The sequence below is a fragment of the Haematobia irritans genome, chromosome 4, assembly GCF_050003625.1.
Source record: "Haematobia irritans isolate KBUSLIRL chromosome 4, ASM5000362v1, whole genome shotgun sequence".
Lineage (NCBI taxonomy): Eukaryota > Metazoa > Arthropoda > Insecta > Diptera > Muscidae > Haematobia > Haematobia irritans.
The window spans coordinates 214,438,810-214,462,317 of NC_134400.1; positions in this window are offsets into that span (position 1 = coordinate 214,438,810).

Below are 23,508 nucleotides of genomic sequence, written 5' to 3' on the forward strand. Positions count from 1 at the left end.
TTTAAAAAAAAAATCTATAGCAATAAAATTTTCGCAAAATTTTCTATAGAAATACAATTTTGACAAAAGAAATAAAATTTTGTCAAATTTTCTATAGAAACACTAGCTTGACAAAATTTTCTATTGAAATAAATTTGTTTCAAAATTTTCTATTAAAATAAAATATTGTCAAAATTTTCTATAGAAAAAAAATTTTGAAAAAATGTTCTATAGAAATGTTCTATTGAAAAAAAATATATAGCAATAAAATATTCGAACAATTTTCTATAGAAATAAAATGTTGGCAAAATTTTCTATAGAAATACAATTTTGACAAAAGTTTCTATAGAAATAAAATTTTGATAAAATTTTCTTTGGAAATAAAATTTTCTATATAAATAAAATTTTGAAAACATTTTCTAAAGAAACAAAATTATGAAATTTTCTATAGAAATAAAATTTTGACAAATCTTTCTATAGAAATAAAATTTTGACAAAATTTTCTATAGAAATAAAATTTTGACAAAAATTTTCTATAGAAATAAAATGTTGACAACATTTTCTATGGCACTAAAATTTTGACAACATTTTCTATAGAAATAAAATTTTGACAAAAATTTCTATAGAAATTCAATTTTGACAAAATTTTTTATAGAAATAAAAATTTTGACAAAATTTTTTATAGAAATACAATTTTAAAAAAATTGTCTATAGAAATTAAATTTTGACAAAATTTTCTATAGAAATAAAAATTGACAACATGCTCTATAGAAATACAATTTTAACAAAATTTACTGTATAAATCAAATTTTGACAAAATTTTCTAGAGAAATACGATTTTGATAACATTTTCTATAGAAATAAAATTTTGAAAAAATTTTTCATAGAAATAAAATTTTGAAAAAAATTTTCATAGAAATAAAATTTTGAACAATTTTTCATAGAAATAAAATTTTGACAAAATTTTAACAAAACTTTCTATAGAAATAAAATTATAACAAAATTTTCTATGTTTAAATTTTGAAAAATTTTCTATAGAAATAAAATTTAACAAAATTTCTTTTGGAAATAAAATTTTAACTAAATTTCCTTTGGAAATAAAATTAAAAAAAAATTGCTATAGAAATAAAATTTTGACAAAATTTTCTATAGAAATAAAATTTTGACAAAATTTTCTATAGAAATAAAATTTTGACAAAATTTTCTATAGAAATAAATGTTGACAAAATTTTCTGTAGAAATAAAATTTTTACAAAATTTTCTATAGAAATAAAATTTTGACAAAATTTTCTATAGAAATAAATGTTGACAAAATTTTCTGTGGCACTAAAATTTTGACAGCATTTTCTATAGAAATTTAATTTTAACAAAATTTTTTATAGAAATAAAAATTTTGACAAAATTTTTTATAGAAATAAAAATTTTGACAAAATTTTTTATAGAAATAAAAATTTTGACAAAATTGTTTTGTAGAAATACAAATTTAAAAAAAAATTTCTATAGAAATAAAATTTTGACAAAATTTTCTATAGATATAAAATTTGACAACATGCTCTATAGAAATACAATTTTAACAAAATTTACTGTATAAATCAAATTTTGATAAAATCTTCTATGGCAATAAAATTTTGACAAAAATTTCTAGAGAAATACAACTTTGATAACATTTTCTATAGAAACAAAATTTTGAAAAAATTTTTCATAGAAATAAAATTGTGAAAAAAATTTTCATAGAAATAAAATTTTAAAAAAATTTTTCATAGAAATAAAATTTTGACAAAATTTTTCATAGAAATAAAATTTTGACAAAATTTTCTATAGAAATAAAATTTTAACAAAACTTTCTATAGAAATAAAATTTTGACAAAATTTTCTGTTTAAATTTTGAAAAATTTTCTATAGAAATAAAATTTAACAAAATTTCTTTTGGAAATAAAATTTTAACTAAATTTCCTTTGGAAATAAAATTTAAAAAAAATTGCTATAGAAATAGGTTAGGTTAGGTTATGTGGCAGCCCGATGTATCAGACTCACTTAGACTATTCAGTCCATTGTGATACCACAGTGGTGAACTTCTCTCTTATCACTGAGTGCTGCCCGATTCCATGTTAAGCTCAATGACAAGGGACCTCCTTTTTATAGCCGAGTCCGAACGACGTTCCACATTCCAGTGAAACCACTTAGAGAAGCTTTGGAACCTTCAGAAATGTCACAAGCATTACTGAGGTGGGATAATCCACCGCTGAAAAACTTTTTGGTGTTCGGTCGTAGCAGGAATCGAACCCATATAATTTATATAGAAATAAAATTTTGACAAAATTTTCTATGGAAATAATATTTTTACAACATTTTCTCTCTGTTGCCCTTGTAGTTTAGACAACGCATGGTTTTAAGCTGAAATCGGTAATCGAATAGCTGTGGTCCGGTAATCGAAATAGGAGCGCAGGGTGTGTGTCTTCCACATATACACCCAGTCCAGTTCTCTGATTAATCTTCGAGCCATCGGTATAGCTCAGGTACACGACCTCAGGTATACGATCATGGATGATCAGGTTTGAATATTTACGTATAGCTTTACTTCATTTCCCGAAATAGCTGGCTTTCCAGCTAACTTTGCAACTAAAGATATTTGGTAAATTTAGGATAGAATTGACGCCAAAGTTACTTTTACTCCATACTATTTACAATCCTTTATTTAAATTTATTTACATTGTTTTTTCAAAAATACCTAAATAAATGTCTAGCATAAATACCTAAATAAATGTCTTCTGAAATTGACACATATTCCTCCGCCCAAGCATTCAAAAGTTTCAATACCAAAATACCATAAAAAAATTAAATGTTTCAATTGTAACCTAACAATACGGTAAATTTTAACTACAACGAATTGGTATCATCGTCCATTCATCCATTTTATGTTCCACATGTGTTGTTTTGTTGTTCCATAATCGCTTAAGCTAGTTACTATAATTTTGTTAGGGATTAAATTCAACCTAGCCTCATATTATGGCATTCACTTCTTTATAATCAAACTCAAGTCAATGAAGACCTGGTGTCCTTTTAACCTTTAGTGAGGATGGGGAAACAGGTCCCACCCCGTCCTCAAAACATACGTTGAAATCGTATCTCCTGAACTGGCAATTGTACAATGTGCCTGTATGTTTGTATAATAAAACTAAATGTTTATTTTAGTTTAAAACTTGTTTAATACTATTTTGGTCTTCATATGATGGTTAGCATGTTGCTTAATGCCACTTTATAAATAATTGTTGAAGAAATTTTAATGTTGCCAACAAATGCTCTCTCTCTCTCTCTTAATCTCACTATGTAGTTAAACCGAAATAGAAACGTATTAGAGTTGCCAGATGGGGCAATGGCTAGCATACCCGCGTTGCATACATATGAACATAGGTTTAATCCCAGTTTTGAATTGAATTAAACATAAAATCGGACAGCATTTAATGGTAAGAGAGAAGTTGATCACTTGTGGTGTAACAATGAGTCGCCGTTATTCGGAAGCGCTATAAGGTTCTTCATTGGCATTGATGCAGTTATAAGATCTAAGGTAGCCAGACGCTGTCGTAGGGAGTAGAGGTGTGCGCGTGACACGCAATTGTCGTTACACTCGTGATTCACGCGTGAAAAAAACTAAAGCTACTCCCGTGAATGTGAGTGAATGGGACTAAAATAAATATGTCGTGCGTGAGCGTGCTTGAGTAATAAAATCGGTTCGTGAATGTGCGTGAATAAAATGTCTGCAAAATCACGCTCAGGAAAAAATCAAGATTTAATTCTTACTCGTATATTAAATGAAATTGATTTAGCTGTCGAAATATATTTTATTTATGAATTTTGTTACCTTTGCTCATTCCCGGTTGGAAAATGTCGTGAGTCTCGTGAATTTGTCGTGAGTCACGTGAATTGTCGTGAATCGTGCGTGAGCGCGAGTCTGTAAAAGTAGTTCGTGTAGTAGTGCGTGAGTACTGCTTTTCATTTCGTGAATGTGTGTGAGTGGCTACGGCACTAATCGTGCCTGAGCGTGCGTGAAAAAATATTTGACTTCGTGAATGTGCGTGCGTATGAGAGAAATTTCACTCACGCACAAATTTTTTTACAAATTTTATCTCTATAGAAAATTTTGTCAACATTTTATTTCTATAGAAAATTTTGTCAAAATTTTATTTCTATAGAAAATTTTGTCAAAATCTAATTTCCATAGAAAATTTTGTCAAAATCTAATTTCCATAGAAAAATTTGTCAAAATTTTATTTCTATAGAAAATGTTTTCAAAATTTTATTTCTATAGAAATTTTTTTCAAATTTTTATTTCTATAGAAAATATTGTCAAAATTTTATTTCTGTAGAAAATGTTGTCAAAATTTTATTTCTATAGAAAATTTTTGTCAACATTTTATTTCTATAGAAAATTTTGTAAAAATTTTATTTCTAAAGACAATTTTGTAAAAATTTTATTTCTATAGCAAATTTTGTAAAATTTTTATTTCTATAGAAAATTTTGTCACAATCTAATTTCCATAGAAAATTTTGTCAAAATTTAATTTTCATAGAAAAATTTGTCAAAATTTGATTTCTATAGAAATTTTTTTCAAAATTTTATTTCTATAGAAAATTTTGTCAAAATTTTATCTCTATGGAAAATTTTGTCAAAATTTTATTTCTATAGAAATCTTTTAAAAATTTTGTTTCTATACAAAATTTTGTAAAAATTTTATATCTTTAGAAAATTTTGTCAAAATTGTATTTCTATAGAAAATTTTCTCAACATTTTCGGTTGAAAATTTTGTCAAAATTTTATTTCTATAGAAAATTTTGTCAAAATTTTATTTCTATAGAAAATTTCTCAAAATTTTATTGCTATAGAAAATTTTGTAAAAATTTTATTTCTATAGAAAATTCTGTAAAAATTTAATTTATATAGAAAATTTTGTAAAAATTTAATTTATATAGAACATTTTGTAAAAAATTTTATTTCGATAGCAAATTTTGTCAAAAAAAATATTTCTATAGAAAATTTTGTCAAAATCTAATTTCCATAGAAACATTTTTTAAAATTTTATTTCTATAGAAAATTTTTTCAAAATTTTATTTCTATATACAATATTGTCAAAATTGTATTTCTGTATAAATTTTGTCAAAATTTTATTTCTATAGAAAATTTTGTCAAAATATAATTTCCATAGAAAAATTTGTCAAAATTTTATTTCTATAGAAAATGTTTTCAAAATTTTATTTCTGTATACAATATTGTCAAAATTGTATTTCTGTATAAATTTTGTCAAAATTTTATTTCTATAGAAAATTTTGTCAAAATTTTATTTCTATATACAATTTTGTCAAAATTTTATTTCTATAGAAAATTTTGTCAAAATTTTATTTCTATAGAAAATTTTGTCAAAATTTTATTTCTATAGAAAATTTGTCAAAATTTTATTTCTATAGAAAATTTTGTCAAAATTGTATTTCTATAGAAAATTTTGTCAAAATTTTATTTCTATAGAAAATTTTGTCAAAATTATATTTCTATAGAAAATTTTGTCAAAATTTTATTTTTATAGAAAATTTTGTCGAAATGTTATTTCTATAGAAAATTTTTGTCAAAATTTTATTTCCATAGAAAATTTTGTTAAAATTTTATTTCTATAGAAATTTTTTTCAAATTTTTTTTTCTATATACAATTTTGTCAAAATTTTATTTCTATAGAAAATTTTGTCAAAATTTTATTTTTATAGAAAATTTTGTAAAAATTTTATTTCTATAGAAAATTTTTGTCAAAATTTTATTTCCATAGAAAATTTTGTAAAAATTTTATTTTATAGAAAATTTTGTAAAAATTTTTTTTCGATAGAAAATTTTGTAAAATTTTTTTTTCGATAGAAAATTTTGTCAAAATTTTATTTCCATAGAACAAATTGTCAAAATTTTACTTCAATAGAAATTTTTTTCAAAATTTTATTTCTATAGAAAATGTTGTCAAAGTGTTATTTCTATGGAAAACTTTGTCAAAATTTTATTTCTATGAATTTTTTTTTCAAAATTGTAATTCTGTAGAAATTTTTTATCAAACTTTTATGTCTATAGAAAATTTTGCACAATTTTATGTCTCTAGAAAATTTTGTCAAAAATTTATGTCTACAGAAAATTTTTGCAAAATTTTATTTCTATAGAATATTTTTGCAAAATTTTATTTTTATAGAAAATTGTATGTCTATAGAAATTTAGCAATATTGTATGCCTATAGAAAATTTTGTCAAAATTTTATTTCTATAGAATTTTTTTTTTTTTTAATTTTATTATTATAGAAAATTTTGTCAAAATGTTAGTTATATAGAATTTTTTTTTTATATTAAAATTTTATCAAAATTTTTTCGTTCTTTGTAAAATTTTAAAATTTATATAATGGTGTATCTATCATACTGGCATCTCTGAATCCTAAAGAGCACACACATGCTCTCATTACACGTCTGACACGAAGAGGCATTAACAAGCGATTCTTTCAAATATCCACTCACTCATGATTTTTTTGTAACGTGGATGTGTGTGTGCGTGTACCCAGGAGGGAGGAGGCAGGAGGGATGCCGGTTAACAAACAACATTACATTTTAATGTCCTTTAACCAGCACTCATGAACACAGGCATCCACACATGTACCCCCTCCTTCCCACACTCTTTGAAACATTAAACAAATCTCAACATTATCCTCTGAACATTGAGTGACTGAATGACGGAGCTTGTGTTAATGTCAGAGTCGGGATCTTCTGTGTTGCCATTTCGTTTCGTTATGTTTGCATGTATGAGTGAAGGGATATGTGTGTGTTTGTGATTAAGCCTTAATAAATCTACCAAAGAGTTCCATGGTCTTTATGCCTTGACTATTTGGGCTTAACATTTTCAAAGCCATTGCCATTTCCTGTTTTGCCAGTTGGTCGCTGGGTTGGATGGTGGGTTGGTTGGTGTGCGGGTGTGTTTTTATTTTCACGCACCATAAATTTAATTAAAGCTGTTCCTTCCATAGCCAACCCAAAACAAAAATACAATAATCACATACAGGCAAGCATACGCACTTAACTCAAATGGCCATTCACTATGGCAATCTGCCCAAAAAATGTGAAAAAGGATTTGTTGCTTCCACACGAAGAGTTGGCCTGTGAACAGCCCCAGGCAACACCCAGATATCAACATTTTATCACTTCACGGTAAGAAATTATAATTATTTTATTCACCTCACGTGTGCCACAATTATTAGTAAATGTTAAATGGTCCTCAAATCAGTTTTCACTTAAAGATCATCTAGCCAGCCAGCCAGCCATTTAGTCAATCATTGTAACAGGAGCAGCACCAGCAACAATAAAATAAGCTTCGTTAAGGAGCATCAATTAGATATCCTTGTCTGACCTGCCTATGGGATGTCTTTCAGACACCTTTTGGGAAAATTGTCACATATCCAATATGGGATGACTACATGTTCATCTTTTTCCGGTACACTTAATATGTCCTAGGAGTTTACAAGGTATTGACGAAAAATATACGAGTGTAGCATGAGGACATTATTCGAACCACTTGTTGTAAAAATATTTGGGAGAAATTGTTTTTCATATTATACCCCTTACTGATGCTAAGGAAAGACCTGTCTCTTATAGGCCAGTTTGAATGGTATTCCACACAATGTTAGGCATTATTTATGGAGAAGTGATATACGACTGAATGTCAAAGATGTGAACGAAATATCAGAGTTCTTGTAGAACTCTATATTCCGAAGGGAACTGTTGCTGTTCAGATACTTAGCTGATACAGAAACGCTCTGGCATCTCGGGGCAATGTATTACTTTTACACTGATATGTGATTGAGATTTCGGTACACAATACTTGGTTAGCAATGGCTAAGCAACTCTTCGGATATTAAGACTAATGGTGTGGTTCTTTGAGAGGTATGTGTATGTGGCATAATTTGGAAGGGGGTAATTCATCGCATGGGAACCGTTGAACCATGATGGCTCCTTGTGTTGTGAGAAGATTGACCAAAACTCGGAGAGTGTTTGCTGAATTCTTATATTCCGAAGGGAACTGTTGCTCTTCAGATACTTAGCTGATACAGAAACGGTCTGGCATCTCCAAGCAATATATTTCTTTTACACTGATATGTGATACGGCTTTCGGCCTTTGGAAATTGAGACTGATGGCGTGCTTCTTCGAGAGGTGTATGGATATGGTATAATTTTGGATGGGGTAATTCGCTGAAAAACTTTTGGTTGAGTTGGCCCAAATTTCGTAGAGTTTTTGCTGAATTTCTAGATAGAGAAGAGCGGGGCGATCTGATCCCTCCAGGCAGTTGTCTTTCTTCTTCACTGAAATATGTTGGTCTTCTGTCCACAATGGCGTACCAACCCTCCTAGTGGTGTGGTTATTTGAGGGGATATGTGAATTTGGTAGATGCTTCTCTGCATTTTATCAGGTGCTGTATTCCAACCCTGTTTTGGTCAGAAGGGTTTAGGTTTCACTCACCGGCAGAACTATGGACACATGCTGAAGGTGTTTCGAAAGTCGCGTGGAGTGGATCCTTCGGAGCTGTATTCCAACCCTGTTTTGGTCAGAAGGGTTTAGGTTTCACTCACCGGCAGAACTATGGACACATGCTGAAGGTGTTTCGAAAGTCACGTGGAGTGGATCCTTCGGAGCTTTTGTTTCTGGAATTCTTGATTCTGAATGAAGAGGTTGTCCACACCATTACCCTTGGTGACGCTTGAGTTCGTCGAAGATGTATCTTTTCAGCGTCTTTCTATGGCAAATAAACCCTATTATTTTGTTTGTTCACAAACTGCTCAATTTGGAATACGTTTTCATTGGAAAAAAATCAAATTCGATTAGTAGCCGCCTTCGTGTAAGCAAAGCTACTGTTTGGCTCTTTCCAGTCTAACATTTTTTGAGCTTTTGCAATTTTGCAATTTTTAATGTCTTTAGTCCCTACTTGGTAGTTGTCCGGAATTTCTAAAGATCTGAAATAATCATTGCAAATATTGTCAGGAACAGGGCACTAAGTTTAGTGAGAACTCAATAATGATGGCCTATTTACTACCATTCGGCCCCTGGATCACTAGATGCGGATCGGTTCAGTTCTATGGCGTGAACTCCATTTGACAAGAATATGAACAATGAAGTCTACCACATCGCTACCCTTCGGTCATCTATCCTGCCTGAAAATGGAGTAGATAATGGAAATGGAGTAGATATTCCCGGTCTCCTGGACGCGGTTTTGAGAATCCTGGGCTTGGCTCGATGTTTTGAAACTGAGTATTTCAGGGGTCTATAGGATGGAAGCTAGTTCTGTGACTTCAGATGAGGTCGACATTGATGACATGACAAGTGATGTAGGTACTCTTTGACAGGTTTATGGACAGAAGGCTACAACCTCGATGGCCTTCTGTTCTCTACCCTACCTGAGAATAAAGAAGAAAAAAACCTACAATCCCATACTCCTGGACCACCAAACTCATTCCTACCAATGGCGAAAAAGAACTGAGGGAAGAATTGTATCCGGGATGGAAAGAAAATTCCCAGAGATTGACTCTAGTTTTTGCGCCCTAAGTATTTTAGGGGAATCGAGATTTTGTAGATGGAGCACTTAATCTTTTTAGGCCAATTTGTTGTTATGGCCCGGGGAGATGATAGTTCTGTGGGTTCAGATAAGCAACACATTGGTGAAGGGACCAGATATCATGGGTGGCTTGGGTTCTATTTGACAGGATCATGGTCAATGACGGCCGGCACCTAGCTGACCTCCGTTCTGAAAATGTAGTAGAAAACGACCTACTTTCCCAGTCTCCTTTGCGCAGTTATGTCTAATAAGTAATATTCCTTGCAAAGCGAAAGTGATCCCTACCAATGGAAAAGAAAACTCTCCTAGGGAAAGTATTTTACCTGGAGTTGGAAAGGAGACTGCTTAAAAATGTAGTTGATGACGACCTGCATTCCCAGTCTCTTGGGCGCGGTAATGAATAAGTAATATTCCTTGCAAAGCTAAAGTGATCCCTACCAATGGGGTATGAGAACTGTCCTGGGGGAATGTATTTAACCTGATTTGTACCTTAGGTTGGAAAGGAAACTGCAAGGAATTGACTCGATTTTTTGACTCGTAAATACTTCAGGGGAATCGAGGCTTCAGATTAGGAAGACATTGATGACGGCTCTACATAGAACGGGATGTGGGGAGCAATCCGAAGTTGGAAAGGAGACTGTCAGGGATTGACCCGAGTTTTTGAGTTGAGAGCAAAGTTTTGTGCTTCAGGGAAATCGAGGTTTTGCAGATGGAGGATTTCATCTTTTTCAGGCTTTTGGATCAAGTTTTGTTTAAGAGTTTTTTTAGTATTATGAATGATGGGCAACTCCCAGAGACGGCTCGGGGAGATGCTAGTCCTGCGGTAGACATTGATGAAGCGACCACCCTATATGCGTGGGGTTCTATATGACAGGATCATGGACAATAAAGGCTACTCGCTTGCTGATCTCCCATTCTCTGACCTACCAGATAATAGAGTAGGGAACGACATGCGGCGATTAGTCTAGGTCTCTTGGAGCGTGGGCGACAGTGAACTCCTGCTTTTTAAGGAGTGGGTGAGGGGAAGGAGAACTTTCCTGGGGAGAAATATTTTACATGGTTCGTATTCGAGGTGGGAAAGGAAAATGCCAGGCGTTGATTAGGGTTTTTGAGGTCAAGGTAGTACTGGGGAATCGAGGCTTCGGATAAGGTAGATATTGATGAAGGGTCGACACAGAAAGGAAGTGTGAGGATCAGTCTTCCACTTTCTTAATTCCTGAGTAACTCGTTAGTACCTACCGTGTAGCCAAAAGTTCTAGCTACACCATCTTCGCTGGGTCTATATCACTTTCAATGTCGTCCGTACAAAAGTGGAAAAGACAGGACAGCATAGCCTGCTTGGGACCAAAATGAAAAAGATGTGAAAAGAAAGGAAAGCGATGTATGCTACCTATATTACCTTGAGGTTTGTTCTTGTTAAAAAGATGATGTTCCTCGTGATGATCCTTATTGTAGAGGACGTTTTATGTGCGTTCCGAAAAAGTTGAGGTTATAATCCTTAAGGGATTATAACCTGCGGCATCAACAAAGACGATCATTGCGGACGCCTTGGTGCTGCTGTGAGTGTATGCGTTGTGAAAAGAATAGCTTATCCTATAAGAGAATGTGTTTTTCGTATTCATAAACCCAAAATCTACGAGGACAAAGGAATCCAAATCCGTTTATATCAACATATCAACTTACCTGAAGCACTGCTTCATCCTTGTCCATTTGTTAGTTGGTATGGGGTGGGAGCGTTCGTTTACTGGTGTCCCATTCCTTACAACTTAACAAGCCATAATCATTAACACATACATTCACATTAATTTCTGTACATGTGTTCCGCTAGGAGTGCTGACATTTTAACATTTGTATAAGTATAAGTGGGGGTGTGTGTGCCTGAAAGGCCTAGAGTAGTAGTTAACCACAACCTTTGTACCTAAGCAGAGAATACCTTTTTGGGTAATCCCTTAGCTTGTTGCCTTTACGAATATTCTTGCAAAAAGTTATAGTCAAAAGGCTAAGCGCAGGGGGCAAAACCTTCTAATTCTTTTAATTTGCTATATGGACATTAACGTTCGTTTGGCATTTGGTTGTTATCCTCTAAGTGTCCCCTTTCTTCCATTTGTCCTTCATACCTTGAAGTCATTTGTCACGCACAAGTGTTTTGGTTGGTGATTTGAAGTTTGGGTTGAGATTTTTCCTGGGTATTCGTTTAATTTGCTCTTCCATACCGTTGGCCCTCGTTGATTATAGAATAGAGAGCAAGACATTATTGCCATCGCCTGGTATGTTCGTCCTTTGTCTGCCCAAGGAATAAAACTAAAATAATTCAAAAATATTTTCGACTTTGGATTTTTATTTGATGTTGGTCGGAAGTAAATCAGAGTTGTCGACACAAAAAATCGATGGAAGGGGATGTGTATTGTTAGCTTGTGTGTTGTTTACAATTCTATGGGGATTTCTATTAAACTTGGGGTTACTGCAGTTGAATCCTTATCGTCAATGGTATGCCAGCTATGGAATTTCAATACACAATTGGTAAAGGTTAATGGTAAGGTTGACTACTAAGGTTGACTGGTAAGGTTGCTACTGACCTTCCGTTCTCTGACCTGTCTGAAATTTCGTGTGAAAGTGTCCTGAATCGTGGATATCAGTAAACTCTTCCTTTCTAAGGAGTGACTGAGGGGAAGCAGAACTGTCCTGGAGGAAAATATTTTACCTGGTTTGTAGCCGAGGTTAGAAAGGAGACTGCCAGGGATTGACTCGAGTTTTTGAGGTCTAGGAAGTACAGGAGAATCGAGGCTTCAGATAAGGTAGATATTGATGAAAGGTTAACATACAAGGGAGAGGTGGGGAACAATCGTTCACTTTCTTAAGACTTGACTCGAGTTTTTGAGGTCTAGGAAGCACAGGAGAATCGAGGCTTCGGATAAGGTAGATATTGATGAAAGGTTGATACACTAGGGAGAGGTGGGAAACAATCGCTCACTTTCTTAAGACGCGAGTAATGCTAGATAATCTTCCGCTATTAGATCCAAAGAAACTCGTTACATATTGTATGTACACGTAATCGTTTTTCACAAAAATAGTCTTCTTCCTATTTTTTTTAACGCGAAAAAAATTTTTCGAACAATATTCGTTGATCTGAAATTTCATTTAGGAGGAAAGTATTCTTTTGCATGTGTCTGGGACATTTTAAAGTGCAGTCCATGGACCATGGATATTCAAAAATAAGTGTGAACTAACAGTTTAGGTGAAGGAATTGCGCTATGATTAATGAGTTTCAGATTGTTGGTGTTAGCCGTGCTCTTCCTCGAGGAAGTTAAATTATCGAGATTTTGTGATTTAACACTTTGTGTCTTCTTAGTTTGGCGCCACTTGTGAGATGAGGTATACGCTTTATAGTGAGAAGAAAAATCTCGTTAAAAATGAGTCAACTTTCGACGTGAATTATCACAAAAAAAGTGCATCGATGAACACAATTAAATTTTTGCCAATTAAGCTCCGTGAAGGACCAGTGTTTATCGATGGTAATGTGGATTCAACCGATTTTGTAGTTCACTCCAAGACGAAATTCGTAAAGATCGACCAAAATGAGTTTTTGTTCCGGAAATCATTGGAGGTGTGCTCCAACTGATATCCCATGATCGTTATGTGAGATTGAGAGAACCTATGGCATAAATGCACTATTTCATAAAAATTTGAACGTCAAAAAAATTTGTTCGCTCAAAAAATTTCGTGTCGAATGGTCGAAAGAAATGTTCCATAGTGATTTACGATCGCGATACGTCGAAACACGTGACATGGTGATAGCTCATCACCTCTTGGGCTATATACAATTGTAAACTTGATATGCACCAATTTTCGTGTGATTGGGGATCGATTTATCTGAGGGCTATATATAACTATAGACCCAGTTAGGCATGGTTGTTAACGACCATATACTAGCACAATGTACCAAATTTCAACTGACTCGGATGAAATTTGCTACTTCAAGTGGCTCCAAAACCAAATCTCGGGATCGGTTTATATGAGGGCTATATATAATTATGGACTGATATGAACCAATTCCTTCATGGTTATTGGATACCATACACTAACATCACGTACCAAATTTCAACCGAATCGGATGAATTTTGCTCTTCCAAGGGGCTCCGCAGGTCAAATATGGGAATCGGTTTATATGGGGGCTATGTATAATTATGGACTGATATGAACCAATTCCTACATGGTTGTTCGATACCATATACTTACATGACGTAACACATTTCAACCGAATCGGATGAATTTTGCTCTGCCAAGGGCCTCCGGAGGTCAAATCTGGGGATCGGTTTATATGGGGGCTATATATAATTATGGACCGATGTTACCAATTTTTTCATGGTTATTAGAGATTTTATTTCCATAGAAAATTTTGTCAAAATTTGATTTCATAGAAAATTTTGTCAAAATTTTATTTCTATAGAAAATTTTGTCAAAATTTTATTTCTATAGAAAATTTTGTAAAAATTGTATTTCTGATAGAAAATTTTGAAAAAAAATTATTTCTAATAGAAAATGTTGTCAAAATTCTATTTTTGTAGAAAATTTTGTCAAAATTGTAGTTCTAATAAAAAATTCTGTCAATATTTTATTTTTACAGAAAATTTTGTGAAAATGATATTTTTATAGAAAATTTTGTGAAAATTTTATTTTTATAGAAAATTTTGTGAAAATTTTATTTTTATAGAAATTTTTGTCAAAATGTTATTTCTATAGAGAAGTTTGTCAAAATTTTTTTGTATAGAAAATTTTGTCAAAATTTTATTTCTATAGAAAATGTTGTCAAAATTTTATTTCTATAGAAAATTTTGCCAAAATTTTATTTCTACAGAAAATTTTATTTTTATAGAAAATTTTGTCAAAATTTTATTTTTATAGAAAATTTTGTCAAAATTTTATTTCTATAGAAAATTTTGTCAAAATGTTATTTCTATAGAAAATGTTGTCAAAATTTTATTTCTAATGGAAAATTTTGTCATAATTTTATTTCTATAGAAAATTTTGTCAACATTTTATTTCTTTTTCTCATAATCTCGGCTATGGGTCTATAAATTAAACTTGAAATTGTTGGTTTCTTGTTTTTTTTATTTTCCGATATTTCGGCTGACTTCGTCAGAACCGTTTTCAAGGCTACAAATTACAAAATTGTACAAAAATTAATTACAAAATTCACAAAATAAATCAAGGCTATTTTTTTAGATATTGTATCTCAATCACGGTTGCCACTCTTGCCAGTCCTAATTTTAGTTCTAATTTTAGTTCAAATTTTAGTTCTAATTTTAGTTCTATTTTTAGTTCTAACTTTAGTTCTAATTTTAGTTCTAATTTTAGTTCTATAGAAAATGTTGTCAAAATTTAATTTCTATACAAAATTTTGTAAAAATTGTACTTCTATAAAAAATTTTGTGAAAATTTTATTTCTACAGAAAATTTTGTGAAAATTTTATTTTTATAGAAAATTTTGTAAAAATTTTATTTTTAAAGAAAATTGTGAAAAAAATGGTATTTCTAATAGCAAATTTTGTCAAAATTTTATTTCTATAGAAAATTTTGTCAAAATTTTATTTCTATAGAAAATTTTGTCAAAATTTTATTTCTATAGAAAATTTTGTCAAAATTTTATTTCTACAGAAAATTTTGTGAAAATTTTATTTTTATAGAAAATTTTGTCAAAATTTTATTTCTATAGAAAATTTTGTCAACATTTTATTTCTTTTTCTCATAATCTCGGCTATAGGTCTATAAATTAAAATTGAAATTGTTGGTTTCTTGTTTTTTTATTTTCCGATATTTCGGTTGACTTCGTCAGAACCGTTTTCAAGGCTACAAATTACAAAATTGTACAAAAATTAATTACAAAATTCACAAAATAAAATCAAAAAACAAAATGCGAAAATCGATCATAAAGGCTATCTTTTTTAGACATTGTATCTCAATCACGGTTGCCACTCGTGCCGTTCCAAATTTATTTTAATTTTAGTTCTATAGACAATGTTGTCAAAATTTTATTTCTATACAAAATTTTGTAAAAATTGTACTTCTATACAAAATTTTGTCAACATTTTATTTCAATGGAAAATTTTGTCAAAATTTTATATCTATAGAAAATTTTGTCAAAATTTTATATCTATAGAAAATTTTGTCAAAATTTTATATTTATAGAAAATTTTGTCAAAATTTTATATCTATAGAAAATTTTGTCAAACTTGTGTTTTTATAGAAAATTTTGTCAAAATATTATTTCTATAGAAAATTTTGTCAAAATTTTATTTCTATAGAAAATTTTGTCGTAATGTTATTTCTATAGAAAATTTTGTCAAAATTTTATTTCTATAGAAAATTTTGTCAAAATTTTATTCTATAGAAAATTTTGTCAAAATTTTATTTCTATAGAAAATTTTGTCGAAATTTTATTTCTATAGAAAATTTTGTCGAAATTGTATTTCTATAGAAAACATCAAGAATTCTACCAATCTACCAAACAGTAAAAAGTCTGGCATTATTTGTAGAATTCTTCCAACTGTGGTAGCCGTGATCTCAATATCAACCAAAATCAAGTCGTTTGGAAATGGATCCTAGACTTGGTCTACAAATTCCAGCCATTTGAAACTGAGATCTAGACTTCGATTGGAAATATTTTTATACTGTTTGATTGGGATCAGGGAATGAGTTTGATCATTTTGGTCTATCTCGTCTATTTCTCTTGAGTGGAGTGGAAACATATGCTATACAGTGTTCCAGTATCATTGTCCATAACATAACACCCTCCCGACCAAACCACATCCCTGTTTTTTTTATGATTTTGCGGTATATGGCTTCGTTTATTGCTTACTAATTGTAATAATTTTGTAGTGTAATATTTACACATTTGGCATTTAACTGCAGTTAAGAAGATTAAAGTTTATTAACAATAAATCATTTAACAAGAAATACCCAAAAACGCACAAAAACACACACACACTCACTCACATAAAGGACACTCGTGGTAACTATTTTATCACGTACACACATTATGGCCATAACAATTCCAAAAAGAAATTCTAAAGGTTACCTTTGGCGGGGAAGGGGAAGGCTTAATTTTGTGTATGAAGAGGATGGGAAAACAAGAAAAGATCCAAAGCACGTAGTGATTTTATAGGAATTTTTTTTAGACAACCCCATGTAGCATCCTTTTTGATTTATAAAATAAATTCAACAAGTTTTAAAAAAGGTTGCAGGAAATGAACTCTTTTCTTCTTTAAAATAAAACTAAAATTTTAGTTTTATTGCACGTATTTGAGTTTTTTTTTTATATTTGTAAGAGTTAAAAGTTTGGAATTAAATTTAAGTAAAATTGTTCCAACACAAAGCAACATCTTCAAATGGCCATTATAATTTAATTTCCAATTGAGACATTTTCCTTTTTGCATGGAGACGATAACATAGACACACTCAAATATATTCAATTGAAGAAAATGACCAAAGAAAGCAATTTGGCCACTTAAGTATGGCCAAGTGGAGGGGGCAGCCACCATATAAACTTTGAAGCCATTTAAATTTCATTTAAAATAACAATCGTACAACACATGAGTCTAAGTACTGGACTGGACTCAAGACGACGCCAGCAATAAATGGGATTTGGGAATGGCTATGGCATCAACCAACAAGAAATCCCCAAACATCGTACAACTAACGGAAATGGCCATAAACTTGAACTAGAATACCTCCCATCTCAGACATGGGCAAAACCATTTCTGGTCACTTTACTTGCTCCACTTCCAACTACTCCTTCATTTCAAGCATCCGTATGCAGTTCAAAAGACTTTCTCTTTGTGTTGGAGGAAAGCGGAAGAAATGCATAAAAATATCATGGCGATCTTTACACTTGTTCGCATAGAAATGATTTCCTTATGTTAACACCAAACACCATAATATCCCTCACAAACACGAAACATGGGGGATTTTATAAAGAGGTATGGTATGATAAGAGAGGGAAGAATATAAAGAAGAAATAATGACTTGGGAATAATCACTTGGGAATACTTTCGTTTGTTGTGATCTTAACAGAAGAGTAGTGGAGGTGAAAAACTCATAAGCAAAATCTCCTGTGCCATTACCCCCTGAAATACAGTATGCTTCAAAATAATGACTTACTTTCTTACCAAGAGCTATTTTTTCATGGGCACAACCATACAGAACATTTTCTTAACGAGTCAAGTTGCCCTGCGGGATATGATTGAAAGACCCTCCATTGAACAATCGGACAATATGGGACCACTTTTAGCCTGCATAAGAACCGATTCCCAGATTTAAATTTTGGAGCCTCCGGGAAGAGCAAATTTCATCCGAAACGCTTGAAATTTTTCGGTGTAGAATTTTTAATGGTCCATGATTATAAAAAGCCCTCATATAACCTGATCATCAGATTTGCCTTTTAGAGCCTCCCATCAGATGTCAGGAAGGGCTGTTCTAAATTTAGTATATATCAGTCCATTTTTTGATATAGTCCCCATATAGACCGATCATTGAAGCCTCAATTTTCATTCGATTTGCTTGAAATTTTAAATCTACTGGTATTTTAAGTTCATAAATAGCTGTGACCTACAGAATGTAGGTCTAGGCTCATATTAAAGGCGAGGTTTTCGTTATAAGAAAGGAGCACGACCACGATTGTCACAGTTGAGAATTCTACCTAAAATGCTAGTAGGTAGATTGGTAGAGTTCTACATGTTTTGTTAGATTTTGCAATATATTCCACTTAACAGGCGAAATTTTCCATAGAAATAAAATTTGGCAAAATTTTCTTTAGAAAGGAAATTTGACAAAATTTTCCATAGATATAAAATTTTTACAATATTTTCTCTAGAAATAAAATTTTGATAAAGTTTTCTTTAGGAATTTTCTATAGAAATAAAATGTTGACAAAATTTCCTATAGAAATAACATTTTTATAATATTTTTTCTAGGAATAAAATTTTGACAATATTTTCTTTAGGAATAAAATTTTGATAAAATTTCTCTACATGTTTTGGTAGATTTTGCAACATATTCCACCTAAAAGGTCTAATTTTCCATAGATATAAAATTTGGCAAAATTTTCTGTAGAAAGAAAATTTGACAAAATTTTCTATAGATATAAAATTTTTAATATATTTTCTCTAGAAATAAAATTTTTGCTAAAATTTTCTCTAGGAATTTTCTATAGAAATAAAATATTGACAAAATTTTCTATAGAAATAAAATGGTGACAAAATTTTCTATAGAACTAAAATGTTGACAAATTTTTTGATAGAAGTAAAATCTTGACAATATTTTCATTAGGAATAAAATTTTGATAAAATTTCTCTAGGAATAAAATTTTGACAAAATTTTTTTTTAAAAAAATAAAATTTTGTCAAAATGTTCTATAGAAATAAAATTTTGACAAAATTTTCTATAGAAATAAAAATTTGCTAAAATTTTCTATAGAAGAAAATGTTGATAAAATTTTCTTACAGAAATAAAATTTTGACAAAATTTTCTATAGAAATAAAACTTTGCTAAAATTTTCTATAGAAGAAAATTTTGATAAAATTTTCTTTAGAAATAAAAATATAAAAAACTGAAACAATCAACAGAATTAAAAGAAAGTAGACTTTAACTTTACAAAATTCGACTTTTCTATATTTTGAAAAGGTGGAAATGTACCACCACCTTTTCACCTTTTGGAGCACCAAAAGGTGAAAGGAACAAAATTATTACAATAGCTAGGTGTTCCATCGATAAACACTGGCATTCCATTTTTCTTTTAATATTTAGTGAATCGACTAGTAGATTTTTTGTCTAAAAAAGTTGTCTTTTAACTTTATACACTTCCTAACTTTTAATACATTTATGGTATTCCATGCACCCCTACAACAATGTTCTCTTATATTTAAATTGTAGAGGATGAGAGGTGAAAATAGTATAGCTCCCAAAAGTATGCAAAAACTTTTAACGTTTATTTTAGTAATACAAGGTTGCCACTCGTGCAAAAAAAAAAATCCACCAAAAATTTAAGAAAAATCTACCAATTTTAAAAAGTGAAATTTTTTTGCCAAAATTTTTATTCTATAGCAATTTTTTTTCTATAGAAAATTTTGTCAAAATTTTATTTCTAAGAAAATTTTGTCAAAACTTTATTTCTATAAAGAATTTTGTCAAAATTGTATTTCTAAAGAAAATTTTGTCAAAATTGAATTTCTATAGAAGATTTTGCCAAATGGTTTTTCTACAATAAATTTAAAATCTAAATTTTAGTTTTATCTATAAATTTTATTTCTATAGACAATTTTGTCAAAATTTTATTTCTATAGAAAATTTTGTCTAAATTTAATTTCTAAGAAAATTTTGTCAACATTTTATTTCTGTGGAAATTTTTGTCAAGATTTTATTTCTATAGAAGATTTTGCCAAATTGTGTTTCTACAAAAAATTGAAAATCTAAATTTCATTCCTATAGAAAATTTTGTAAAAATTCTATTTCTAAGAAAATTTTGTCAAAATTTTATTTCTATAGAAAATTTCCTTAAAATTTTATTTCTATAGCAAATTTTGTTAAAATTTTGTTTCTATAGTAAATTTTGTCAAAATTTTATTTCTATAGTAAATTTTGTCAAAATTTTATTTCCATAGAAAAATTTGTCAAAGTTGTATTTCTCTTTTTCCAAATCGTATTTCTATAAAAAATTGAAAATCAAAATTTTTTCTATGGACAATTTTGTCAAAATTCTATTTCTAAGAAAATTTTTCAAAGTTTTTTTTCTATAGAAAATTTTTCAAAATTTTATTTCTATAGTAAATTTTGTCAAAATTTTATTTCTATAAAAAATTTTGTCAAAATTTTATTTCTATAAAGAAATTTGTCAAAATTGTATTTCAATAGGAGATTTTGTCAAAATTGAATTTCTATAGAAGATTTTGCCAAATGGCTTTTCTACAAAAAAATTAAAATCTAAATTTTAGTTTTATAGAAAATTTTGCCAAAATTTTATTTCTATCGAAAATTTTGTCAAAATTTTATTTCTATAGAAAAATTTGTCAAAGTTATATTTATCTTTTTCCAAAACGTATTTCTATAAAAAATTGAAAATCTAATTTTTTTCTATAGAAAATTTTGTCAAAATTCTATTTCTAAGAAAATTTTGCAAAATTTTATTTCTATAGTAAATTATGCCAAAATTTTATTTCTATAGTAAATTTTGTCAAAATTTTACTTCTAAAAAAATTTTGTCAAAATTTTACTTCTAAGAAAATTTTGTCAAGATATAATTTCTATAGTAAATTTTGTCAAAATTTGATTTCTGTAGAAAATTTTGTCAAAATTTTATTTCTATAGAAGATTTTGCCAAATTGTGTTTCTACAAACAATTGAAAATCTAAATTTTAGTTTTATAGAAAATTTTGTCAAAATTTTATTTCTAAGAAAATTTTGTCAAGATTTAATTTCTATAGTAAATTTGGTCAACATTTTATTTCTGTAGAAAATTTTGTCAACATTTTATTTCTATAGAAGATTTTGCCAAATTGTGTTTCTACAAAAAAAGTTCATTTCTATAGTAAAGTTAAAAAGTTCTAAAAAGTTCATTTCTATAGTAAATTTTGTCAAAATTTTATTTCTATAGTAAATTGTGTCAAAATTTTATTTCTATAGAAAAATTTGTCAAAATTTTATTTCTATAAAAAAATTTGTCAATATTGTATTTCTCTTTTTCCAAATCGTATTTCCATAAAAAAATGAAAATCTAAATTTTATTTCTATAGAAAATTTTTTCAAAATTTTATTTCTGTAGGAAATTTTGTAAAATTTTTATACCCTCCATCATAGGATGGGGGTATATTAACTTTGTCATTCCGTTTGTAACACATCGAAATATTGCTCTAAGACCCCATAAAGCATTCTGGGTCGTGGTGAAATTTTGAGTCGATCTAAGCATGTCCGTCCGTCCGTCCGTCCTTCTGTTGAAATCACGCTAACTTCCGAACGAAACAAGCTATCGACTTGAAACTTGGCACAAGTAGTTGTTATCGATGTAGGTCGGATGGTATTGAAAATGGGCCATATCGGTCCACTTTTACGTATAGCCCCCATATAAAGGGTCCCTAAGATTTGGCTTGTGGAGCCTCTAAGAGAAGCATATTTCATCCGATCCGGCTGAAATTTGGTACATGGTGTTGGTATATGTTCTCTAACAATCGTGCAAAAATTGGTCCACATTGGTCCATAATTATATATAGCCCCCATATAAAACGTTCTCCAGATTTAGCTTGCGGAGCCTCAAGGAGAAGCAAATTTCATCCGATCCGGCTGAAATTTGGTACATGATGTTGGTATATGGTCTCTAACAACCATGTAAAAATTGGTCCACATCGGTCCATAATTATATATAGACCCCATATAAACCGATCTCCAGATTTGGCTTGCGAAGCCTCAAAGAGGAGCAAATTGCATCCGATCCGCCTGAAATTTGGTACATGGTATTGGTATATGGTCGCTAACAACCATACCAAAATTGGTCCAATTACACAAAAGTTAGTCCATATCGGTTCATAATCATGGTTGTCACTAGAGCCAAAAATAATCTACCAAAATTTTATTTCTATAGAAAATTTTGTCAAAATTTTATTTCTATAGAAAATTTTGTCAAAATTTTATTTCTATAGAAAATTTTGTCAAAATTTTATTTCTAGAGAAAATTTTGTCAAAATTTTATTTCTAGAGAAAATTTTGTTAAAATTTTATTCGGTTCATAATAAAATTTTCATCATTGTCAAAATTTTATTTCTATAGAAAATTTTGTCAAAATTTTATTTCTATAGAAAATTGTGTTCAAATTTTATTCGGTTCATAATCATGGTTGCCACTCGAGCCAAAAATAATCTACCAATATTTTATTTCTATAGAAATTTTTGTCAAAATTTTCTTTTTATAGAAAATTTTGTCAAAATTTTTATTTCTATAGAAAATTTTATTTCTATAGAAAATTTTGTTAAAATTTTATTTCTGTAGAAAATTTTGTCAATATTTTATGTCTACTTTGTCAAACTGAATTATATATGTATTGGATCGATCTTTTTTGATTTAATATATACCACGTATGGACTTACATACAATTTAGAAGAAGGTGTTAGGAGGTTTTAAGATACCTTGCCATCGGCAAGCGTTACCGCAACTTAAGTAATTCGATTGTGGATGGCAGTGTTTAGAAGACGTTTCTACGCAATCCATGATGGAGGGTACATAAGCTTCGGCCTGGCCGAACTTACGGCCGTATATACTTGTTATTTCTATAGAAGTTTTTGCGAAATTTTATTTCTATAAAAATGTTAAATCTACCAAAACTTCAAGGGTTCTATCAATCTGCCAAACAGTTAACCATAACTCTGGCAACCATAAATGCAACAGCAAAAGGCATCAAGGCAATGCACACTGTCTAGAGTTCACACACATACATGTATTCACTATCAATGTGTTTTTCCAAACACACGCACATACATGCACGCATTGACTTAACTAAAGAAAGGAAAAATAAATAGAAAATACAGAGCATATGAAATGGGAAGAAATAAACATGAGCAATTTTTTAAGAAAATATTTTTCTTAAAACATTCTTTTATTCGTTTTTACACTTTTAGACTGCATTTTGCAAGAGAGATAACAAAAGAAGGCAGCAAAAGTTTCTTCGTTCGAGACTGGAGGCTATGGTTTGCCCCCACCAAAAGTCTTTCTCTCTCTCTCCCTCAATGAAAAATGGATCAACTTTATGATACAACTAAAGAGGCATTCGATTTGAGGTGGATGTGAGTACACTACTACAATGTGAAAACTTTACTTTGACCATTTCATCTAAAACACACACACATACAGAGAACCCATGGAAATCATATGAGTCTTCTTG